Source organism: Sciurus carolinensis, chromosome 13 (genome assembly GCF_902686445.1).
Source record: "Sciurus carolinensis chromosome 13, mSciCar1.2, whole genome shotgun sequence".
In the NCBI taxonomy this organism is placed as follows: domain Eukaryota; kingdom Metazoa; phylum Chordata; class Mammalia; order Rodentia; family Sciuridae; genus Sciurus; species Sciurus carolinensis.
Window position 1 is genome coordinate 41,853,697 of NC_062225.1, and position 24,649 is coordinate 41,878,345.

The 24,649-nt window shown below is 34.5% G+C and overlaps 1 protein-coding gene and 1 pseudogene across 3 annotated transcripts in view; one reads left to right on the forward strand and one right to left on the reverse strand.

The window, feature by feature from the left end:
* Positions 1-24,649, reverse strand: part of Commd1 (copper metabolism domain containing 1) — a 143,542-nt gene that overhangs the window by 49,756 nt on the left and 69,137 nt on the right. The gene's annotated exons all lie outside the window — the stretch shown is intronic.
* LOC124963485 (cysteine-rich PDZ-binding protein-like) lies at positions 20,429-21,898 on the forward strand (annotated as a pseudogene).

Genomic DNA, 24,649 nt, shown 5'->3' on the forward strand with positions numbered 1-24,649 from the left:
ATTTGCATTCTTGGTGTAGAGTTTATTGAGTTCTTTATAGATTCTGAGTGCTCTATCTGAAGTATGATTGGCAAAGATTTTCTCCCACTCTGTAGGCTCTTTCTTCGCATTGCTGATAGTTTCCTTTGCTGAGAGAAAGCTTTTTAGTTTGAATCTATCCCAGTTGTTGATTCTTGTTTTTATTTCTTGTGCTATGGGAGTCCTGTTGAGGAAGTCTGGTCCTAAGCCAACATGTTGAAGCTCTGGACCTACCTTTTCTTCTATAAGATGCAAGGTCTCTGGTCTGATTCTGAGGTCCTTAATCCATTTTGAGTTTACTTTCGTGCATGGTGAGAGATATGGGTTTAGTTTCATTCTGTTGCATATGGATTTCCAATTCTCCCAGCACCATTTGTTGAAGAGGCTATCTTTTCTCCATTGCATATTTTTGGCCCCTTTGTCTAGTATGAGAAAATTGTATTTATTTGGGTTTGTGTCCGTGTCCTCTATTCTGTACCATTGATCCACCTTTCTATTTTGGTGCCAATACCATGCCGTTTTTGTTACTATTGCTTTGTAGTAGAGTTGAAGATCTGGTATTGCGATACTCCCTGCTTCACTCTTTCTGCCAAGGATTGCTTTAGCTATTCTGAGTTTTTTATTCTTCCAGATGAATTTCATAATTGCTTGCTCATTGGGATTTTAATTGGAATTGCATTGAATCTGTATAGCACTTTTGGTAGTACAGCCATTTTGACAATATTAATTCTTCCTATCCAAGAACATGGGAGATCTTTCCATCTTCTAAGGTTTTCTTTAATTTCTTTCTTTAGTGTTCTGTAGTTCTCATTGTAGAGGTCTTTCACCTCTTTTGTGAGATTGATTCCCAAGTATTTTATTTTTTTCAATGCTATTGTGAATGGGGTAATTTCTCTTTCTCAAGATTCATCACTTATGTATAAAAATGCATTAGATTTATGTGCATTGATCTTATATCCCGCTACTTTACTGAATTCACTTATGAGTTCTAAAAGTTTCTGTGGAATTTCCTGGTGCCTCTAAGTATATAATCATATCATCAGCAAACAGGGATATAGTTTGAGTTCTTCTTTTCCTATTTGTATCCCTTTAATTTTTTTGGTCTGTCTAATTGCTCTGGCTAGAGTTTCGAGGACGATATTGAATAGAAGTGGTGAAAGAGGGCATCCCTGCCTTGTTCCAGTTTTTAGGGGGAATGCTTTTAGTTTTTCACCATTTAGAATGATATTGGCCATGGGCTTAGCGTAGATGGCCTTTACAATGTTAAGGAATGTTCCCACTATCCCTATTTTTTCTAGTGTTTTGAGCATGAAGGGGTGCTGTATTTTATCAAATGCTTTCTCTGCATCTATTGAAATAATCATGTGATTCTTGACTTTAAGTCTATTGATATGGTGAATTACATTTATTGATTTCCTGATGTTGAACCAACCTTGCATCCCTGGGATGAAACCCACTTGATCATGGTGAACTATCTTTTTAATATGTTTTTGTATGCGATTTGCTAAAATTTTGTTGAGAATTTTTGCGTCGATGTTCATTAAGGATATTGGTCTGAAATTTTCTTTCCTTGATGTGTCTCTGTCTGGTTTAGGTATCAGGGTAATATTGGCTTCATAGAATGAGTTTGGGAGGGTTCTCTCCTCTTCTATTTTATGGAATACTTTGAGAAGTACTGGAATGAGCTCTTCTTTAAAGGTTTTGTAGAACTTGGCTGAGAACCCATCTGGTCCTGGACTTTTCTTTGTTGGTAGGCTTTTGATGACTTCTTCTATTTCATTACTTGAAATTGGTCTATTTAAATTGTGTATGTCCTCCTCGTTCAGTTTAGGCATTTCATATGTCTCTAGAAACTTGTTGATGTCTTCGAAATTTTCTATTTTGTTGGAGTATAGATTTTCAAAATAGCTTCTAATTATGTTTTGTATTTCAATCGTGTCTGTTGTGATATTTCCTTGTTCATTCCCAATTTTAGTAATTTGGGTTTTCTCTCGTCTTCTCTTTGTTAGTGTGGCTAAAGGTTTATCAATTTTGTTATTTTTTCAAAGAACCAACTATTTATTTTGTCAATTTTTTGTATTGTTTCTTTTGTTTCAATTTCGTTGATTTCAGCTCTGAGTTTAACTATTTCCTGTCTTCTACTACTTTTGGTGTTGGTCTGTTCTTTTTCTAGGGCTTTGAGCTGTAGTGTTAGGTCATTTATTTGTTGAGTTTTACTTCTTTTATTAAATGCGCTCCATGAAATAAATTTTCCTCTAAGTACTGCTTTCATAGTGTCCCAGAGATTTTGATATGATGTTTCTTTGTTCTCATTTACCTCTAAGAATTTTTTAATTTCCTTCCTAATATCTTCTGTTATCCATTCATCATATAATAGCATATTGTTCAATCTCCAGGTGTTGGAGTAGTTTCTGTTTTTTACTCTTTCATTTATTTCTAATTTCAATCCATTATGATCTGATAGAATACAAGGTAGTGTCTCTATCTTCTTGTATTTGCTAACATTAGCTTTGTGGCATAATATATGATCTATTTTAGAGAAGGATCCATGTGTTGCTGAGAAGAAAGTGTATTCGCTCTTGGTTGGATGGTATATTCTATAAATGTCTGTTAAGTCTAAATTATTGATTGTGTTATTGAGATCTATGGTTTCTTTGTTCAATTTTTGTTTGGAAGATCTGTCCAGTGGTGAGAGAGGTGTGTTAAAATCACCTAGTATTATTGTGTTATGGTCTATTTGGTTTCTAAAATTGAGAAGGATTTGTTTGACATACATGGATGAGCCACTGTTTGGGGCATAGATGTTTATGATTGTTATATGTTGCTGATTTATGCTTCCCTTAAGCAGTATGAAATGTCCTTCTTTATCCCGTCTAACATTGGCTTGAAGTCCACATTATCTGAAATGAGGATGGATAGTCCAGCTTTTTTGCTGAGTCCATGTGCATGGTATGTTTTTCCCCATCCTTTCACCTTTAGTCTATGGGTATCTCTTTCTATGAGGTGAGTCTCTTGCGGGCAACATATTGTTGGATCTTTCTTTTTAATCCAATCTGCCAGTCTATGTCTTTTGATTGATGAATTCAGGTCATTAACATTCAGGGTTATTATTGAGATATGATTTGTATTCCCGGTCATTTGGTTCATTTTTTAAACTTTATTTATTTATTTATTTTTTTGACACAACTTGGTTCCTCCTTTATTTGACAGTTCCTTTAGGAGAATTCCTCCCTTTGCCGATTTGCTTCTTTGTTTTTTATCTCTTCCTCATGGAATATTTTGCTGAGAATGTTCTGTAATGCTGGCTTTCTTTTTGTAAATTCTTTTAGCTTTTGTTTATCATGGAATGATTTTATTTCATCGTCAAATTTGAAGGTAAGTTTTGCTGGGTATAAGATTCTTGGTTGGCATCCATTTTCTTTCAGAGCTTGAAAAATGTTGTTCCAGGCTCTTCTAGCTTTTAGAGTCTGGATTGAAAAATCTGCTGATATCCGTATTGGTTTTCCCCTGAATGTAATTTGGTTCTTTTCTCTCACAGTCTTTAAAATTCTGTCTTTATTTTGTATGTTAGGTATTTTCATTATAATGTGCCTTGGTGTGGGTCTGTTGTAATTTTGTGTATTTGGAGTCCTATAAGCCTCTTGAGCTTGATTTTCCATTTCATTCTTCAGATTTGGGAAATTTTCTGATATTATTTCATTGAATAGATTGTTCTTCCTTTGGTTTGTTTCTCTAAGCCTTCCTCAATCCCAATAATTCTCAAATTTGGCCTTTTCATGATATCCCATAGTTCTTGTAGATTCTGTTCATGATTTCTTACCATCTTCTCTGTTTGTTCAACTTTGTTTTCAAGGTTAAATATTTTGTCTTCAGTATCTGAGGTTCTGTCTTCCAGGTGTTCTATCCTATTGGTTATGCTTTCTATGGAGTTCTTAATTTGATTTATTGTTTCCTTCATTTCAAGGATTTCTGTTTGGTTTTTTTTCAACATCTCTAACTCTTTATTGAAATGATCTTTTGCTTCCTGTATTTGCTCTTTTAACTGTCGATTGGTGCGATCATTCAATGCCTGCATTTGCTCTTTCATCTCATCATTCAATGCCTGCATTTGCTCTTTCATCTCGCATCTAACATTTTTTAATACCTTTATTTTATTTATTTATTTTTATATGGGACTGAAGATAGACCCCAGTGCCTCACACATACAAGCACTCTACCATTGAGCTACAACGCCAGCCCCCTAACGTTTTTTAACAATCCTCCATAATACTAGGTCTATCTATGTAAAGCCATAAGGAGATAATGCAAAATCTTGGCAGTATAAATGAACAGAGTCTTTTGCTTCCAAAACTTTAAATGGAAACAAAACCTTGGAATCACAGAAAACATTTGGTTAATATAAGAGCTGGGACTACAGTTTAGGTCTCTTAAACCTACAATCAAGTTATTCTGTTATCACGCTGCTATCTTATTTCTAATTTTCAATAATGGATATAGAATACCAATAATATCTATATCCAAAATAGCCGAAGAGAAGAATCCCAAGTCAATACTTGAGTCATTCTTTCCTATTCTCTTTTTGAAAAACACCTTAAGGTACATTTTTATTTTTTTAGTTTTTGGTACTAGGAACTAAACCCAGGGGTGCTTTACCACTCAGCTACATCCCCAGTCTTTTTTAAAATTTTTTACTTTGAGAGAGGGTCTTGCTCAGTTGCTTAGGGGTTCTCTGAGGCTGGTCTCAAACTTGCAATCCTCCTGCCTCAGTCTCCCAAGTCACTCAGATTACAGGTATGTGCCACCATTCCTGTCAGGTGGGCTTTTTGCTTGTTTTTTCTTTTGGTGGTAGAGAGGACTGAATCCAGGGGTACCTTACCACTGAGTTATATCCGTAGACTTGTTTATTTTTTATTTTGAAAGAGGGTCTTGCTAAATTGTTGAGGCTGGCTGGAACTTGGCATCTTCCTGAGTCAGTCTCCTGAGTCACTGGGATTGTAGGCATTTATTACCACCTCCAGACTTTAGGTGGTTTTTAAAATTTGACCAAAGAAAATTGTTAAGTAGTGTGTTTAATCTACCAGCCTACAAAGAAGAATTACAGAAACTAGATACAATCAAACAACCAGAACAAAAACTATCTGTAAGAACTAAAAATGGCACAAGACAAAAAGTGCCAGGTAGTTAACACCTAAAATGGCATTTGGCTAGGAGAATTTACTGCTTCATCCCATGTTCTCTTTTAAAATTTTTCAACAGATTTCTGCCAAGAGCAGGCTCCAGTGAGTGCTGGGTTGGCAACTAAAACTCAGGCAGATATCTGCAGGCTTATTGGCTTATGTAGGGAATCAAGATGACAGAATTTGAGGATATTATACCAGACAGAAATTGAAGGAAAGTCCTTTAAAGAAAGACAATAATGGAAAAGAAATACACACTTTGCATATAAATTTTACTGAGATTTCTGGCTGATAGGTAACCTCTAAATGTGTAGGACAGATTCTAAGAAGTCTAGATAAAGCTATGACATGAACAGAAATTTCAGCAGTTACCCACTGTAGGGGAAACCGAGTTTGGTATCATGTTCAAAATCAACACACACAACACACACGACTCACAAAGTGCAAACACATACACACATCATCATCATCATGCTAAGAATATAACACAATTCATAATATATAGATATCATCACAATGTCTAGTATATACAATTATTAGACATATGAAGAAACAGGAAAATGACACACATACACAAAAGACAAAGGATAGAGATCAAATTTGAAATTACCTAGATATTATAATTAGTAGATAAAAGCTAAGGATAGTTATATGCTTAAATTTGTGAAGAAAAATGTGTTTGAAATGAATGCACAGGTAGGAAACTCAGTTATGTTAACACTAAAATAATTAAATCAATATTCTAGAATTGAAAAAATATTTCAAGCAAAAAATTTACTAAATGGGCAAAACAGCAGATTATGGATGACAGAAAAGTTAATGAACTCAAAAGACAGATAGAAAGAAATTATTCAGTTTAAACAGAGAAAAAAGATTAAAAATAAAAAAGGCCTAAGAAACATGAGACAATATTAAAAACTTTAATATGTATAATTGGAGTGTCTAAGGAAAAGAAGGGCAGTGCGTTAGCATGTGCAAGGCCCTAGGTTCGATTTCCCAACAAAACACACACATACACACCTATGTACATGCACGCAAAAAAGAAGAGGAATGAGGTAGAAGTAGTATACATCCAAAAATATAGAAATTCCAGAAATAAGCAATTCCTAAGTTTTAAATTGCATACACTTCTGAGGAACATGATGAAATCTCTTCCCATTGACTCGCTCCTATCCAGGAGGAACATAAAGCATGCTTTTGTTCATCATATCCATGCTGCATCCAGTGCTTAGTCACTACTAAGTAATCATCTTGGTCATCAGATCAACTATTTCAGTATTATAGTTCCCACCTTCGATAACCCTTATTTTAATTAAATACTGGCCCTAAAGTGAAAGAGTAGTGATGATGATAGTTTTATTACAGAATATTATTATAACTGTTCTATTTTATTATTAGTTATTGTTGGTTATCTCTTACTGTACCTAATTTAAAAAACTAGATCACAGGTATACATGTATAGAGAAAACACAGTATATATATGGTTTGATATTATACATGGTTTCAGGCATCCACTGTGGTCTTGGAATGTATTCTTTATGGATGAGAGATTAATAGACTAATAAATGCAACAATAAGGATGAATCTCTAAAATATGCTGACTGAGGTCAGTCTTTTACAAAAGAATACATACTCTGATTTCATTTAAATTAAGTTCTACTTTAGGCAAGCTAATCTATGTTTTGTTTTGGTTTTTTTTTTTTTTTTAGAAGTTATAACAGTGATTGCTTTGAGAGGCTAGGATTATCTGGGAAGAGGCAGGTGAGAACTTTGAAGGGTGATAGAAATGTTCTGTTTTCTTGATAGGGAATTTAATTACACAGTGTATTCACTTTTCAAAACTCATAAAAAGACACACTTCAGATTTCAGCACTTTATTATATGCCAAAGTTACCTTAAAAATGATAAACAAATTTAGTTATGAAGTGTTACAAAAGAGTTAAGGGGAGAAGTATAATGATGCCTGCAAATTACTTTCAAAATAAAAAAAAAAGATGGATAGATGGATGGATGAATAGAACAAAGCAAAAAGAACAAAATGGTAACAATTGTAGCATATATGTGCTGGGTACAGAGCTGTTGCAGTAGAAGTCTTTCAACTTTTCTGTTTAAAAATTTTCATAATAAAATGTAGCAGGGAAATTACTTTAAAAAAATTAAGACAGGCAGCCAAAAGTAGACACTTGAAAAGTGTGTGGTTCATAGACTTAACTTGGTTTACATTTTTCTACCCAATTTATAATAATACATAACATTGTTTTTTAATATTTTGCTAACATGTCCACTAAGTTTCTTGTAGTTATTTTATATTTATAATGTATTTCATTTCAATTTTTTTCTATAACAACTCCATTATTTTCTTAGGTAAGTTAAATTCTTTTGAATTTCATATACAAGTTTTTTTGTAACGTGCTTTGAGAAAACTGAAAGTGTTGCACAATAAAAAAGGTCCTAAAACGCCTAGTTTAATAAAGGAAACTAAATTCTTGGTTTTCCAGGCTTCATTTTTAGATAGAAAAAAATATATAATTATATGTAAATACTTTATGTACACTAAAAATATGCAAATAACTCATGCACAAAAGGCCCTCTTCTCTGAGGTAAAGGGTGTGACATCAGTGTGATATCCACGAACAGACCTGTTCTTTCTTGGAATTCAGTCAAGTATGTTTTCAGATATCCTGTTAGACACTGGCATTATGACCAATTCAATCATTTCAGTCATCCCTGAAATCCTACTGCTGAGGCCGATCAATTCCACAGGAATTCACTGTGCTCATTTGGACAATTCAGGAGGAGTTGGCCCTTTCTACTCTTTCCTCATTCTCCCAACCTCAAACTCAGTTCATTAGCTTCAAAACTGCACGCTGACTGAACATTAAAAGTTGAGAATTAACAATGTTTTCTCTCATTCACTGGGAAAGACAGAAGCATCATCCCATTTTGTTTCATTGCACAAAACCTTATTGATAAAAATCTGATACCAAATACACACACACACACACACACCTACCTCTCTATATATACTATCTCCTAAAATATAGGGGAAAATTATTGCCCATTAGCTGATCTTGGCCTTCATTTCTTTTCTAGGGATCCCAGCTTCTTAGGTTCTATGTTCTGTTTCTATATTCTGTCTTGTATTACCAGGGGAACTTTTTTTAAAATCAATACTCTATTTCTGTCATTTTTTGCCTCTGAGTGCTCCCACATTCATCTTCTTCTCATTATTTTGTGACTAATCTTTTAATATTCTCATGTATTCAGGAGGTGAGATAACAACCTTATCTTTCTAAGGAGGTAAGCTATGCATCAAAAGATATTGAGAATGATACTTCTTCTTCAGCCTAGGTTTTATGACCAGGACTCTGAAGACTGGAAGGATCTTTCATAAACATAACAACTAGTCAGCTGACTCTTTGATCCAAATGATAAACTATGTTAAGAGAGAAAGTAGTCTCTAGTGATGTACAGAAACTCAAAAGGATGGTGGGGTTGTGGCTCAGTAGTAGAGTACTTTCCTAGCATGCGTGAGGCATGGGTTGGATTCTCAGCACTGCATATATATAAATTAATTAAATAAAATGTCCATCAACAACTAAAAAAATTTAAAAAAAGAAACTCAAAAGGATAACAGATTATGTAAATATGCTGATGCAGAGCTCATATCAGGTTTATTTTTCCCCTGCTTTTAGTCTAAAGTTATTATCAATAATATCCTAAAGACACTAAGTTAAAACTGACATAAAACCATTGAAATCTATTCTACTAATCTATTCTACTCAATGACAGCAGATGAAACAGTAAACAATCTGTTCCAATATCCATCTTTCCCTCTTCTATAGTAATAAATTGGACAGGCAGCCACCCAGAATAAAACATTTCCCTCCCTCCACTAAAGTTATACATGACCACATAACTAAAATCTAATCAACGGGAATATAAGTGCAAGACCTATGAGTAGCTTCTGCATCCATTACCTTAGATGTGAATATGATAGTCCCTTGGGCCATGAGGTAAAGGGATTATACCCAAGGGACAGTGAAGTAATCTGATGAAAAAGCTTGGTGCTCTGAAGATTACATGGAACAGTGCCTATCACTGAACTTTTATTAAAAACCAAATCAACAAACAACACTCCTGCTCCTGCTCCTCCTGCTTCTTCTCCTCCTTTTTTTCCACACCCCCCCCCCCCCCCCGCCGCCGCCATGCTGGGACTCAAACCCAGGGCATGCTAGTCAGGTGCTCAACCACTGAGCTACACCCTACCCCACACTTCTATCTTTTTAAAGCCTTTAATTTGGATCTCTGTTACTTGTTACTGAAGTTAACTGATACAGTAGATAAGGAAAAACAGAATGGTTCAGAGACCTCTTCTGAGTAAGATGCAGAGTCATCCAACTGAGGCATATTTTAGGTGATACATTTTCTGAAAAAAATAGATGAGGAACTTTTTAGTACTATTTGTCTGCAGGATTTTTTGTATAAAAATTGAACTCAGCTAAGTAAATGTACTAAGTCTTTGGCATATTTACAGAATGTTAATAGTTGCTATGGAGCCTAATCACATTGATAACCTGACAGAGTATATGAGCTTACGAAACCATTAGCATGCTTTACTGATCATATGGCTGTTAAAACCTTTGGACTACTTACAGTGTTGCTTTCAGTAAACTGCAGGAGGCCCAAATGGAACCAATTATGATATAATGATTAAAAGATTAAAAATTCATTTCTGAAAGATTCACACCTAAGGAACTCTGTAAGACAATTATTATCAACAGTAGAAGAGGACTAACCAACCAATGGAGTATAACAAAATTGTTTTCAAAATTTGTCTTTTTTTTTGTTTTGTTTTTCAAGGCACTGGGGATTGAACCCAGAGTTTTACTCATGCAAAACACATGCTCTATTCTAGAGCTAGAGCCTCAGCCCAGAAACTATCAATCAAGAGGCTTGAAAGATTAAAGTGTCATGAAAACAAAGACCAAGGATGAGTAGAAGAAAGTCTGTCATAAGTTACTGACATTTTAGATTGACAAGATGCACACATGAAAAAACTTGCAGAGCATAAGTTAACTGCTTATCAATCTAGAAGTCTATCACAAGATATACTGAACCTGAGTAGGTTATAAGATAAATAAGCTACATGAAAAACAGAATAAAGGGTAATTTACTCTAAAAATCTGTAAATTTCTTTATAGCTTTGTGGCTTGGTTCCCCATCTTGCAACAACTGGAAGGTAGTTGAAACTTCAAGAGGTACACCAACCCCTATCACATTAAACCACATCCACTGAAATGGGCCAAAACCAGATTCTGAGTATGCCAGACACTCTTAAGAAGTCTGAAATCCATTAATGAGGAAACACTAAAACCATAGGGTGGAATGATACTACAATACTGGAATACCCAAGTACACCCTGTCTCTCTATCTTATCAAGGCCTAATCAACAACTTTGACTTTTCAGTTACTTGAAATGCCCACCTAGGGCAGGGTTTCTGAACCTTAGCAATATTGACATTTTAAGTTGGGTAATTCTTTGTTATGGGTCTTTTCTGTGCATCATAGGTGATTTAGCAGCATTCTTGGCCTCTACCACTAAATACCAGTAGTATATCCCCAAAAGAATCTGTAGGGGCAAAAAGGTGTGAGAATTTTTTTCACTCACAGTAAGGATCTTAGCCAACACTCCTGTAACAAAAGACAGGTTAACAAGAAAAAAGTGTCAAAAATTTATTTAATCTCAAGTTTTACAACACAACCCAGGGAAGACTATTTTTATGTTTACGCTGAAGAAGAATGTATAAACCATGTGGAAATATGATAGGACAAAAGAATATGATGTAATGAAAATGGAGAATGGGGAAACCCAGCAAAGCCCATCTGTTAAGATTCTTTCTGGCCTCTGTGTGAGCACTTCTTCCTCCAGGAACATAGAGGACCTCTATGGAATGAATACCAAAAGGGGAGAAAGCCAACAGTGACCTTTTCTAGATTTTTAACAGTTTGTTTCAAAGGAGAGGGAGTCTAGATTTCATGACATACCTTGACAAAGAGGAATTCTGATGAGGTGGAAGACAGGAAGATGGGAGAAGGTAAAAAAAAAAAAAAAAGACCTTGGTGCTGAGGGTTTTCCAATTTCCCTCAGTTCAAAGTACTCACCTTTGGGATTCTGAGCCAACAGGTCATTCATGTAATTATTATATTTTTCCCATTTCTATCCACACACACAAATATATATATTCTGCTAGTTACTACAAGAAAACCTATATACCTATACCTCTTACAAATCACACAAATTAGCATTGAGAAAAAGCTGATACAGAGCCTAACCTGTAAGAAATAGAAAAAAATAAACATGCCAAAAAAAACCCTAGCTCAATAAATTTAGAAATAAATGATTTAATGTTCCCATGTATCAAATAAAATCAGCATACTACAGTGATGCAGCCACATCAATGTTCATAGCTGCTCAATTCACAATAGCTAGATTGTGGAACCAACCTACATGCCCTTCAATAGATGAATGGATAAAGAAATCGTGGTATATATACACAATGGAATATTACTCAGCCATAAAGAAGAATAAAATTATGGCATTTACAGGCAAATGAATGAAGTTGGAGAAGATCATGCTAAGTAAGATAAGCCAACCCCAAAAAACCAAAGAACAAATGATCTCTCTGATAAGTGGATGATTATACATAATGGGAGGTGGGAGGGAAGCAAGAATGGAGGAAGGATAAGATTGTATAGAGGAAAAAGAGGGGTGGGAGGGGTGGGGGGAAGGAAAAAATAACAGAATGAGACAAACATCATTACCCTATGTACAGGTATGATTACACAAATGGTATGACTCTACTTCATGTACAACCAGAGAAACAAGTTGTACCCCATGTGTTTACAATAAATCAAAATAAATAAGTTAATAAATTGTAAAAAAAAAAAAAAAAAAAAAAAGCAAATTATTGCCAGGTACATGCATGTAATTTCAGCAGCTTGAGAGGCTGCAGTAGGAGGATCTCAGAGCAGAGTTCAAAGCTAGCCTCAGTAACTTAGCAAGGTCCTAAGCAACTTAGGGGTCTCAAAATAAAATATAAAAAGGATGAGGGTGTGACTTGGTGGTTAAGGGGCCCTGGGTTCAATTCCAGTACCAAAAAAAAAAATAGACAAATTATCACCCACTTCATAAATTTACATAGGATCCTCCTTCCAGTTAACTTTCTTTATATTCATGATTAATATTCTTCTTTCAACCTCTACTTAGGTCAAGATAGTTCACAAGATTTTAAAGGAGAGTCATTAGTTTAGGGAACTAAAATTCTGGAGAGTTGAGTCAGGCAAGTCTTCACTAAGAATTACTAGTTTCTCATAACAATAACCATTTGCTTGTTAATGTATTAAGTTTGTATTTGGTACCACTATTCCTGATAGTGCAATTCAAAAAGAAGTAAGAATAGCACAATTCCTATTTTCATGGTCCTCAAAGTCTGATGAGGCAGGTACAAGCAGGTATGAGAAACTACAAATGTGACAGGCCTGATAAAGAGGAAAAGGGAGGAATTATGGAAAATAGTATAATATGGGAAATTCACTCAGACAGAGTAGTCAAGGAAAAAAATCTCCACTGTCAAAAGACATTTGAGACATAAAAGATGAAAAGGAACTGGTTAGGTTGTTTCCCAGAACAAGCACTTGTGCTTCCTTCCTTGGAATTCACATGAAGAATAATAATATTCCTTTACCTTCTCTCTCTCTCTCTTTCTGTGTTGAGGATTAAACCCAGGGCGTTGTGCAATCTAGGCAAACGACTACCACTAAGCTACACCACCAGTCCTCTTTCACCTTCTATCTTTATTTCAAGTTCATTCTATTTCAAACCTCAAGACATCCTGAATTTAACAGCTTGTACATGTGTAGGCAGGAGAAAACTACAGATAAGTCTATCTCTGCCACTGTTTCCAAATATTTGATCAATAGATTTAATAGGCCTAACTTCCAGAAGTAAAGTTCAAGTAATTCAATTTTAAGCAAGGACAGAACAATTAGGACATACTTTCTGCCTAAGGGATACCCCTAAATGGGAATTTTAAAATTTTTAAATCTTTCCTCCTTCCTTGTGAGACTGAAAAATGATTCCAAACAGAATAAGTATTAAAAAATAAAAACATAAAGAGATGAAGGGAGTGCAGTTAACAAATGTGAAATAAGGTAGTGAACTCAAGTTTCTTACTTAACCTCCAATTGTCCAAGACACACACTATTTACTTTGCCCAAAGCTACATCCAGTATTACTGGCTGAGCTGGTATTTCCAAAAGCTCTGACTCAGACAAATCTCAAGATGATGATAGAGTTTGGCATTTTTGAATAAAACAATGTGTATTTAGCAGATGAAAGACTGCATACTCAGTGTTCATTACTTTAACCTTCTCAAGTATCTAAAGCTTCATAGAACAACAGTTTTAGAGTATTCTTTGGTCTTAAAAATAGAAAGGTTATTTCAATTTCTGGTAAATACCTTTGGAGGTAGAAGCATTAACCAGCCTGACAGTTCATATATATCAAAGGGTATTTACACTTGGAATTGTTTTACCCGAGTGCCAGCATACAAAATACACAAAACAATTCAGTAATTACTCTACCCCCTTTGTAATAGAGCTGGCAAAGGGATATTACTAAAGGGGAAGGAAAGAAAAAAAAATAAACTTCACAAATGTAATTTATCAAGCAAAGAAATCTAGAAGTATTTTTCACAGGAAAAAAAAAAACAAGATCTGGCATTTTTAATCCAGAGGTAGAAATGGATTCATTTCAAATAAACTAAAGACATGAATAAAAGAAAGTTTCAGGTTAAAGCATATCCTGTTAGATGATGTACCTACTGACTAAAATGTAATACTTTGTCCCTACATTAGTCATGGAAGAGCAATTTCTGTTGTCGTGGACCAAAAAGATGCCCATAATGTTTTGAGGGTAAATATAGCAGTGTGAAGAGAAAAATGGTGATCAACAATCAAGGAAAATTCTTGTACTAAAGAATATCACAAAAATGAAAAGTAAGCTGATCAGGTATACAACTCCCCCATCAAATCAATCTTGGCAATATATAATTGTAAGACTTCAACCTTAATTTTCTTCCTAAAATATTTTATCTTCTGAATTTTAATTTTTACAGACATCATGAAATTTACCTATAAACCATAAAAGTAGTATTCACTTGATATAAATTGCTTTAAAAGGAATATATGACTTCGAAATATATTTCAAAAGTATATGGAAAGTAAGAGGTAACATTTCATAAATGATCTTCCACTGAGAAAGAGCATGGTTAGTGGAAAAGATGAGTTTTAAGTTCAGAGAGAATGCATTCAACTCTCTAGCCCTACTACTAAAACATATGACTTTGGATACATTGCTTAACATCTCTGAACTTCTGTCTTCATTTATTTATCTTGAAATGATTGTTTTAAGAACTGGCTCAAAAGAGGTACTTGCAACAAGTGCATATTATTATAATTATTATGGAAATGCTACTTATATAAACTTTTTCCATGAGGGCTTTTGAGCAATAAAGGACCTGCTTTTGTGTAAGAAAATACCTAACCAACTAAAAGTTTTATAATTCCTATGAGGATTCCTAGTTCTAAGAACTTTTTGTTTAGTAGAAGTTGTTTTAAATAAGGAAAAGGAACATTCTTGTCAGTTATTGTTTTGCTAACTTTCAGAAGATAGAAATTATTACCTGATATATCCATAGGTAGATACATTTCTGCATCAGATAGGACTGTGCTTTATTTCCCCTAACTACCAACCAGAAACTGGACAGCTATGCTAAAAAATTGTCATTGCTAAGACAGTAGAATAAATCTAACATAATTTTCCTGTGTACACATATTAAAATATGTGTACATATTAAATATGTGTGATCCCACTGTCACACCCACCTGGAGAATGGGGTTCTAATTAGAATAAGATATATCCTATGTTGCATAATTTTATCGAAATGGATTCTACTGTCGTTTGTAACTAAGAAGAACCAATAACATAAAAATTTTTTTTAAACTGTATTTGCTGCAAAGAGCACCTGATGTTCCCTAATTACCTATCTATCCTAGAGATTGAACCCAGGGGCACATTTCACTGACCTACATCTTTCCATCCCCAGTCCTTTTTATTTTGAGACAGGATTTCGCTTCCCAAACTCAGCTTCCCAAGTCCCAGGGATTACAGGTACTTGGCCTACTTTCCCTGATATTTAAAAGGAATATGCTGTGAAAGAGCTAGAAAACCAGCCAGTACCACCTAAGGACACTGTGCTATTCTCACATACTATCTTTGAGTCAAGTTTGCTAATCAACTTCTCAAAGAGAAGTCATTCTGACGATCACATAAAAGGTTAGTTCTCTTTAAGACTGGAACAGTTGGGTTCGATCTCTAGCACCGCAAAAAAAAAAAAAAAAAAAAAAAAAAAAAAAAAACAGTTACACTTCTGAATAAAATCTATTCTTTTATGTGTGTCCCTGTGATTTCACAAGTTATACAATTTAAATAATATACAAGCTAGGAATAGTTTCCTCAAGAGAATGTGAAGATTATATTTTCTGTTTGAAGGAAAGAAAGGATATGACATCCAACTCAACCAAGCAGAGTAACTTAACAGTCAAATTCATAAATATGCTAAGCCAATTTTCAGGCACAATATTTTTCCAAGTACTTTTAATTTATCTACTTGTGTTCCCCTATGATTTATCAGAGATCATATTCCAACTGTTCCTGACAATGAAAAATAATTTTTATTTTAAAAGTCAATTATCACAAAATGACAGCCTTTTTAATAAAGTTCAGTGCAAACATGACATCATGAAAGTAAGTAATCAACAAAATTTAGTTCAACATAAATAGCAACAAGCCCCCAGAGAAAAGATAAGCCCTGTGAAAGATGATACCCTGACTCTTTGGGTTAATATAAAATAAAAAGAGATATGAGTTAGTACATTTTTAATCATCAACAATCTTCACTGGAAAAGCGTATGTACAGAGAAGTAAGATTTTTAGTTTCTAACCACCAATGAATACTATGCTTCTTAATCTGCTTCAATAGAGTAAACCAATGGGATGAAAAAACTATAATCTTTAGTAACAGATTAGAGTACTTAAAAAGATTTGGGTTTCTAAGTAAATCTGATTAAAAAAGAAAAATACTCATTAAACACAACAGCATTTCAGTAGAATGAATCAGACATAACTTTCCTATGCTCATATATGAATATGTTCATAACATCATGTACAACCACAAGAATGGGATTCCAATTAGAATGTTATACTCCATGTATGTATAATGTGTCAAAATACACTGTCATGTATATCTAAAAAGAACAAATTTTTAAAGTGTAGAAAAAAACAGTAGCATCTATTTCTAATTTAATTACATTTTGTTTTATGTCATAAGTAGGCCTAGTTCACTAGAATCAGGGTTGATTATGTCTAACAATAGTAAGGGTTTACAAACAGAAATAAACAAAGAAGCAAAGCATGGTGGCACATGCCTCTTATCCCAGCAACTCAAGAGGTTGAGGCAGGATGACTGCAAGTTCAAGGCCAGCCTCTCAACTTAGTGAGGCCCTACGCAATTTAGCAAGACCCTGTTTCAAAAAATTAAAAGGGTTAGGAATGTAGCTCAGTGGTTAAGTTCCCCTGCATTCAATCCCTGGTACCAAAAAAAAAAAAAAAGAAAGAAGCCAAAAGTTAAGGCAACCACTTTTTAAGCCAGCATTGATAAGTTGGTCAGACAGCACAGATAGCCTAAAAAGAAAATAAAGGCAAAAGGAGGCCAAGTTGCTGGCACACACTTGTAATTCCAGCTAGTTAGAGGCTGAGGTAGGAGGAGGACTGCAAGAAAGAGGAAAACATGGGATATTTAAGGAGGTCCTATCTCAAAATAGAATTTAAAAACAAAGGCTGGGGATGTAGCTCAGTAGTAGAGCACTTGCCCAGTATGTACAGGGCCCTGGGATCAATCTTGGGGGGAGCAAATGTAGACAAATAAAGTAACAAATGGCATGTAATCCTTTCTTACTGGAACAAGCAAGTTCTCATGCAATAAAAAATGAAAACGGTTAAGTGGTACGAAGACCAAGGTCAACTGCCAAGAGAGATGAGAATAGTAAGGCATTGGCCAACATGGACAGAAGATGAAGAACTGACAGAATGTTTATAAAACCTTAAAGGTACACTTAGTCTGCATTTTCCCTACCATTTGGAATCCTATTTAACATCACTAGTATCATCCTTTGAAAATAACTGGTATTAACATTAAACAAGGAGAATCATCTGCATCTATAATCTATAAACCTAAACTCAAAACTGGGAGGCTGTAAGTGAAAAAAAATTTAAGAAGATACAAAGTCTATGTATCTTCTTATTTTTATCAAATTGTAAAATACATTGGTTCTTTCTAAGACCAAAAATAAATAGTAAAATAGCTAATGTATTCTGGTTATTATTATATAGCATACTCATATAAATGTTAAAACTAAGACTTATGATGCTTCGGGAAATATTTTAAGTATACAGAATGTTAAGAGAACACATATGAGAAAGGAGATAAAATGAGGAGATGCTCAGAAAGGAGAGAAAACATAGTAACCACATATGATGGATTCTTGCCAAGAAACTAAACTTGAATCTGATTAAGTTACTAGATTAGCAGTTCTCCACTAGGGGCAATTTTTGCCCCCAAGGAACATTTGACAATGTAAAGAGATATTTTTGGTTGCTACCACTAACTGGTAGTGGGGGGGTGAAACTGGCCATCTAGTGGTTAAGAGACCAGAGACACTTTATGCTAAACATCCTACTAATACATAAGGCAAGCCGTCTTAGTTAGTCAGCTTTTCATTGCTGTAACCAAAATATCTGACAAGAACAACTTAAAGGAGGCAGTTTATTGAGCTCATAGTTTTGCAGGTCTCAATCCATTATTCACCTGACTCCATTACTCTGGGCCAGCTGTGAGGCAGAGTATCATAGCAGAAGGGCAAGGCAGAAGAAAGTGCTCAGGTCTTGGCAGTCTGGAAGCAGAGAGAGAGAGACTGAGGTACCAAGGACAAAAATATAAGCCCCAGTGGCATGCCCCCAGTGACCCTCCTCCAGTCACATATTACCTGCCTATAGTTACCAACCAGTTAGTCCATTTAAATTATTAATCCACCAAATAAATTAATCCACTGATTAAGTTCACCTCTTATAATCTAATCAGTTCACCTCTGAACATTCTTGCATTAACACTGAAGCTTTTTTTTTTTTTTTTTTTTTTTTGCGGTACTGGGGATCAAACTCAGGGCCTTGTGCTTGCTAAGGCAAGCACTCTACCAGCTAAGCTATCTCCCCAGCCCAACACTGAAGTTTTTGAAAGACAGCTCATATCCAAACCAAAATATCATCCACAACAAAAAATTAATTATCCAATACAAAATATCAATAGTGAGAATGTTTTAGTCAGCTTTTTTGCTGCTTCGAGTGGAAGACCTGACCAACACAATTGTGAAGGAGGAAAAGTTTATTTGGGGGTTCACAGTTTCAGAGGTCTCAATCCATAGACAACTGATTTTATTCTTCCAGGTTCAAGGCGAAGCTGAACATCATGGCAGAAAATAGTAGTAGAGGGAAGCAGCTCACATGATGATCAAAAAGAAGAGGGGGAGAGAGAGAGACAGACAGACAGACACACACCACTGGCCAGATACAAATATATACCCAAAAACCATGCCTCAATTCCTATCTCCTCCAGCCACACCCTACCATTTCAGTTACCACTAAGTTAAATCCTATAAGGGGATTAATTCACTGATTGGGTTAAGACTCTTATAACCCAATCATTTCTCCTCTGAACCTTCTTCCATTGTCTCACACATAAGCTTTTGGGGGATACCTCCCATCCAAACCTCAACAGAGAAGCTGAAGGACACTTCTCTAAGTCTAATGGGAAACACAGAAGTCAGAGAAACATGCTGAAACACTTTATGGGGACGCAATCTGCAAAATCCATTACATAGAAAACTTTATGGGACAAACATAATACCTTCAGCAAATAAATTGCAAGAAGGAATAGGTACATGGTAATGGGTACATGATTTTTTTTCTCTAATACATGTTTGATTAATACATGTTATAATTTTCATTATAAAAAGTTTTTTATTTTTTAGTTGTAGGTGGACACAATATCTTTATTTATTTATTTTTACTTGTTGCTGAGGATCAAACCCAGTGCCCTGCACATGTGAGGCAAGTGCTCTACCACTGAGCCACAGCCCCAGCCCCTATAAAAAGTTTTTAAGGGAGAGAGTTAGTCTTTGAACTTTATGAATACATGTATTTTGTCTTATTCTCTTTGGCTAATAACATTATACCAAATGACAGCTGTGTCAAATGTGTGTAGCCATCAGATTGGGATACTCAGTTTTAAAAAACAGAATGTACATTCCCTAGTAATATCAGCATTTCTAGTTTAGGTACTGTACAGCAATACCTCATATATAGGAATCTTATATCTATAACCATTTATAATCACTACAAAGTGATCACATGGTAGTTAAACAATTCTAGTACATACCTTTGGAGAATGAACCCATATTCTCCTATCTCATAAATTGGATGGTAAAGCCAATTTCTTCTAACTTCTGGTAACCAGAATGCTACTATTAAGACCAATAAGAGAAAAGCAGCCCAGAGGCAAGAACTATGAATTAATATACCAGTACCTTCAAAATAATAATAGCTAATATTTATTATGCCCTCCCTATGTTCCAGATAGTTTTAAACACATTTTCACAGTGACTCATTCATTTTTTTTGTCATTTGTTCTTAAATAACTGAAACAAAGTATTCATTAAATGTTCATATAGTTACAGAAGAATCAGGAATTATTACAAGTGACTAAAGATAAAATCATTTGCCTATATCTCATTAATGGAATGCATTCAAAGGAAAATCACCAAAGACAACTGCAACACTAAATCTTACAATTCATCTAATAGTTTTACTACCAATATTATTTTGATAAACTTTGATAAGCTGATAGAGCTATTTACTTTTCATCAAAATTTTTAGATGTTTAAAAGTTCAGTGAAATGATAATCATCTTTCTCAGAAAACAATTTACTTTCCTTCAATACTGGGAAAAATAATACCTTACTACAGATTTATGAAGAAACTTAAAGACAGAGTGATCATGCTGAAAACCTGTCCTTTGCAGAAATTCTTACATAAAACCACAATCACTGAAGTCATCTTGGCAGCAAAACTCTATGTGGTAGCTGATAGTTCCTATTCTATTCTTCCAGAACACTTTGGAAAGATAACTAAGTCTCAATTCCAAAGTGAAGAATATGTTCTACTCCACTGGTTTTATTTTTTTAATGTCCCAAAGAGGCTAATATGAACAATCAGAATTAGGAACTTAATGGAGTTGTTATTAGTATCTGTTTTTAGATTAAGGCATAGGGACTTGAAGACAATGCTGTCCTTTTCTGTCACAAAAAGACACTACCAATTTTAGTGTATCCAAAAGATACATAGAAATGCACAAATTTTAAAAAGTTCTAAAGGAGGTAGTCTCATGTTGTCAGTAACTTTTACCTAACATGACATGCATGATTAAAAAAAAAATGAGTGAAAACATCCTTATGTAGGGTTATGTTACCCAAATCAAAAATAATATCATGATTGCTCTTGCTGGTGCATGCCTGCAATCCCAATGACTCAGGAGGCTGAGGCAGGAGGATCACAAGTTCAAGGTCAGCCTCAGCAATTTAGTGAGGCCCTAAGCAACTTAGTGAGACCCTGTCTCAAAATAAAAAATAAAAAGGACTGGGGATGTAGCTCAGTGTTTAAGCACCCCTGGATTCTCTCCCTGGTACCAAGAGGGAAAAAAAATCACAATTATTCTTAGTGGAATAATTACCAATGTTCTTCTAAAGATAAATAATAGTTAAGTCAACTTGTTAGATCAAATTACCATAAAGAAATGATAGTAGAATGAGTCCAACATTATTACCCTATGTGTATATATGATTACACGACCAATGTAATTCTACATCACGTACAACCAAAAGAATGAGAAGTTATACTCCATTTTGTGGCTCGGTGGTAGAACGCTTGCATGAGACACTGGGTTCAATCCTTAGCACCACAGTAAAAAAAAAAAAAAAAAAAAAAAAAAAAAAAAGAATAAATAAAACAAAGGTATTATGTCCATCTACAACTAAAAAAATTTTTTTAATTACCATCAAGATAGTAAATATAAGTATGATTTTATAAAATCTTAAAGTTCTTGGTTTTTGAGCTGCTGCTGCTTTAAAGGCGTTTGAAGGAACGGAAGATGGAAGAATCGTATGCAAAAAATGTGAAAAGAAACTTAGTACTGTTATCACTCCAGATACATGGAAAGACAGTGCAAGGAATACCACTGAAAGTGGTGGAAGAAAGCTGAATGAAAATAAAGCTTTGACTTCAAAAAAAGTAAGATTTGATTCATATGGAAAGAATAAGTTCTCCACTTGCAGAATTTGTAAAATTTCTGTGCACCAACCAGGTTCTCATTACTGCCAGGGTTGTGCCTGGCATCTGTGCCAGGGCATCTGTGTAATGTACGGAAAAAAGGTTTTGCATACAAAAAAACTACAAGCAAACATCTCTGTAGATGTACTGATGTAGTTACTGGTTTTCTGTGATTTTCCTTTCTGCTTTGAATTTTCAAGGCATAACACAGATGTTCAACTTAAAAATAATCTATTGCAGGACAAATGATTAAGTTTTAGTGAGGAAAGTTGATCAGTATTCATTTTTTTGCTCTCAACAAGTTCTAAACAGCAACAATGTAACTAATATTTTGCTTTAAGTAGTTATTTTTCTTATTGAGCATTTTCTGAACTAAAGTAGCAAATTTAATGAAAAGGTAGTTCTGAGTTCTGTACCCACTTTTTACTTAACATTATTTTATCTTATCCTCTCCATCTGCTTTTATTTACAGATATTGCAAAAGTTAGGAAATTATTGATATTTTGCTTTGAACTTGGTATCCAGAATGAGAATTCTTACCTCATTCCTTTACTGGTGGCATAGTTCTTAGAGTCAGCAGTCCCTTAATGAACTGCAGTTTCAGAGGATATTTATATGTTTGAGGCCATTATTGCTGAATGGTTTCTTAGTAATTAGTCCAGACCCAAATCAAAACAAGTTGGATTTGTGATTTCTAAAAAATTTCTTCTAGAAGCCAAAGTGCCAGTTCCTTTCATATATGAACAAGAATACAAGGAGTACCCATGTATCCAAATGAATTCACTGGATTTCAGAAAAACATACTACACATATTGATTGCCTTGAATTCAAATTGTCGTGAAAGTTATGAGAATAGTATTGATCCTTGTGGATGTGCATTGAAAATGAATCCCCCCACACACACTCCTTTGGGAAAGCTCTTTGAAGCAAGTAACAAACTTTTTTTTTAACCTCCTTCCTACCCCTCAAAGAAATAAACAGAACAAAGCAACATCTTGACTCTTTTTTATAAAGTAGATAACTTTGAGGTTATCTACTTTGAGAGATTACTTTGAGGTTTCAAATAAAGATCTTTCTTATACTGCCTTCACAAGTTCAGAACTTCTCCTTTTAAAATTTGCAGCCTACTATAAGCAACCAAAAGGATATTTCCTATTTCCAATTGCAGTATGTATAAATGTGTGTCACTATAAAATATGTAGAATATTGTAGATAATGTGATAATATACATGGTAAAGATATTGGTTTTATTGTCTTAAAATTACTGTGAAGTTTTAACTGTACAAGATTTTTTGAATAGTATTTTTTAAGATATAATATTATTTGCATATATCCAGAAAGATTACAAGAATAATGAAAAATAAGTATCTCTGAGAGCAAGAAGTATCCTCCCATGCTTTAATCGATCCATTAAAAATTGGATTGGTTGACTTTGAAAAAAAGCAAATTTCTCATGAATTAATTGAGACTTGGACTTGTACAACTCACCTTTTATATACACTCCTTGAGTAGCCACCCTCTTTGAGAGGTTCCAATGGTCAGACTGTGGAGTTTTTTGTTAGTATTATACCTCAAAACAAAATATGTTAGTAATTTTCAAATTATTTAAATAATGGTAACATAACTATTGTAAATTGAGTAGAAGTAGCTACTAGATGAGAACGAAAATCCCAAAACAGAATGTGAACATAATGGTATAATGATTTGGCCAGTGAATATCAGAAGTAAGAATTAAGTCTAAGAATGTCAAGATACAAATCTACCATCTTTCTTCTATGCCTTTTGTGATTATGACATTTCCCTAGAGAATGTAGTGAACACAGTATCAAGGGATGAGGTATACTACCAGGAGAAGATATACCTGGTTAGCTTAAGTGAAGGATATTATTAATTGTATACCTACAGGTAGCTAGATGGGTTGCTGGGTTCTGATGTAAAATCTGGAATCTGACACACACAAAATATATAAAATATCTATCAATAAGAAAATTTAATCAGACCCAACCTCCCTCTACAAACAAAAGTTAAATCAAAATGGATCAATGACCTAAGCTACACAGGGATAAATCTTCATGACTCAGATTTGGCAATGGATTCTTAGATTCACAGCAAAAGCCTCAACAACAAAAAGAAAAAAATTACCAAGCATGGCGTAATATAATATAAAGCTGCTTCCCCACCCTTTCCACTGCAGTCATTTCCCCACCTTCCAACTTCCTGTCAGTCTGTGAACATCCTAGCTAGCTATTGGTTCATCAGTCAGTTTGCAAGTATCCTTCTCTGTTATTGGTTCTGTTAACCCACAGAATTCAACTGCTTAAGGATAGCTCCCTGCCATTTTCTCTCTCTTCTCACTTTCATGCTCTCTCTCTTCTCCTCACATTCATTCTCTCTCTCTCTTCCTCGCTTTTCACATTCTCTCTTGTGTGCGTTCTCTCTCTTTTCCTCTCATTTTCTCTCTTATTCTGCAGGAGACACTCTGTTTGTTTAATAAACCCTCTTATGTGAGTTCCCATGTCCGGAATGGTTTCTCTGTTCTTACACATGGTGTCACATGCCTGTAATTCCAGCAGCTCAGAAGGCTGACGCAGGAGAATCACAAATTCAAAGTCAGCCTGGGCAATTTAGTGAGGCCCTGAGTACTTAGCAAGACTGTGTCTCAAAATTAAAAAATGAAAAATAAATAAATAAATAAATAATGAATGAATGAATGAAATAATGGAAATAATAATGAAAATAAATGGGCTACTGACCAGGAAAAAAATACCTACCAAAGATTTGGTAAGAGTTTAATATCAAGAATATATTTTTACAATTTTAAAACTCAACAACAAAAACATATGACCCATTTTTTTGAGATATGCATGACCTAAGCACACAGCATTCTTTTCTA